We start from the raw sequence: 2500 nt of genomic DNA on the forward strand, positions 1-2500 counted from the left end.
CACTCACACACACTCACACACACTCACGCACACTCACACACACTCACATACTCACACACTCACACACACTCACACACACTCACGCACACTCACGCACGCTCACCCACACTCATACTCACACACACTCACACACACTCACGCACACTCACGCACACTCACGCACACTCACGCACACTCACACACTCTCACACACACTCACGCACACTCACCCACATTCACACACTCACACACACTCACACACACTCACACACACTCACACACACACACACTCACACACACTCACACACACTCACACACACTCACACACACTCACACACTCGCACACACTCACACACTCACGCACACTTACGCACACTCACGCACACTCACACACACTCACGCACACTCACACTCACACACACACTCACACACACTCACACACACTCACACACACTCACACACTCACACACACTCACGCTCACTCACGCACACTCACACACACTCACACACTCACACTTGCTTACACACTTGCTCACACTCACTCACACACTCACACACACTCACACACACTCACACACACTCACGCACACTCACACACTCACACACTCACACTCACACACACCACACTCACGCACACTCACACACTCACACACTCACACACACTCACGCACACTCACGCACACTCACGCACACTCACGCACACTCACTCACACACTCACACACTCACACAGACTCACACACACTCACACACTCACACACACTCACACACTCACACACACTCTCAAACTCACACACACTCACTCACACTCACGCACACTCACGCACACTCACGCACACTCACACACTCACACACTCACACACTCACACACTCACACACTCACACACTCACACACTCACACAAACTCACACACTCACACAGACTCACACACACTCACACACACTCACGCACACTCACGCACACTCACGCACACTCACGCACACTCACACACACTCACACACACTCACACACACTCACACACACTCACGCACACTCACGCACACTCACGCACACTCACACACACTCACACACACTCACACAAACTCACGCACACTCACGCACACTCACACACACTCACACACACTCACACACACTCACACACTCACGCACACTCACACACTCACACACTCACACACACTCACGCACACTCACGCACACTCACGCACACTCACGCACACACTCACACACACTCACACACTCACACACACACACTCACACACACTCACACACTCACACACACTTACACACACACACACTCACACACTCACTCACACTCACGCACACTCACGCACACTCACGCACACTCACACACTCACACACTCACACACTCACACACTCACACACTCACACAAACTCACACACTCACACAGACTCACACACACTCACGCACACTCACACACTCACACACACTCACACACACTCACGCACTCATGCACTCACGCACTCGCACACTCACACGCACTCACACACTCACACACTCACACACACTCACGCACACTCACGCACTCACACACACTCACACGCACTCACACGCACTCACGCACTCATGCACTCACGCACTCGCACACTCACACGCACTCACACACTCACACACTTACTTAGACTCACTCACACACACACTCAGATACACTCACGCACACTCACGCACACTCACGCACAACTCACGCACACTCACGCACACTCACGCACTCACTCACTCACACAGTAACACACACTCACGCACACTCACGCACACTCACACACACTCACACACACTCACACACAGTCACACACACTCACACACACTCACACTCACACACACTCACACACACTCACACACGCTCACACACACTCACACACATTCACACACACTCACACACATTCACACACTCACACGCACTCACACGCACTCACGCACACTCACGCACACTCACGCACACTCACGCACACTCACGCGCACTCACGCACACTCACGCACACTCACCCACACTCACCCACACTCACACACTCACACACACTCACACACTCACACACACTCACACACTCACGCACACTCACGCACACACTCACACACTCACACACACTCACGCACACTCACACACACTCACGCACACTCACGCACACTCACGCACACTCACGCACACTCACCCACACTCACCCACACTCACACACTCACACACACTCACACACTCACACACACTCACACACTCACGCACACTCACGCACACTCACGCACACTCACGCACACTCACACACACTCACACACACTCACACACACACACTCACACACACTCACACACACACACTCACACACACTCACACACACTCACACACACTCACACACACTCACACACACTCACACACACTCACACACACTCACACTTACTTTACTCACTCACACACACACTCAGACACACTCACACACACTCACGCACACTCACGCACACTCACGCACACTCACGCACACTCACGCACACTCACGCACTCACTCACTCACACAGTCAC

This window comes from Polyergus mexicanus, unplaced genomic scaffold (assembly GCF_030449975.1).
Source record: "Polyergus mexicanus isolate NDT 795.1 unplaced genomic scaffold, iyPolMexi1.0 SCAF_24, whole genome shotgun sequence".
Taxonomy (NCBI): domain Eukaryota; kingdom Metazoa; phylum Arthropoda; class Insecta; order Hymenoptera; family Formicidae; genus Polyergus; species Polyergus mexicanus.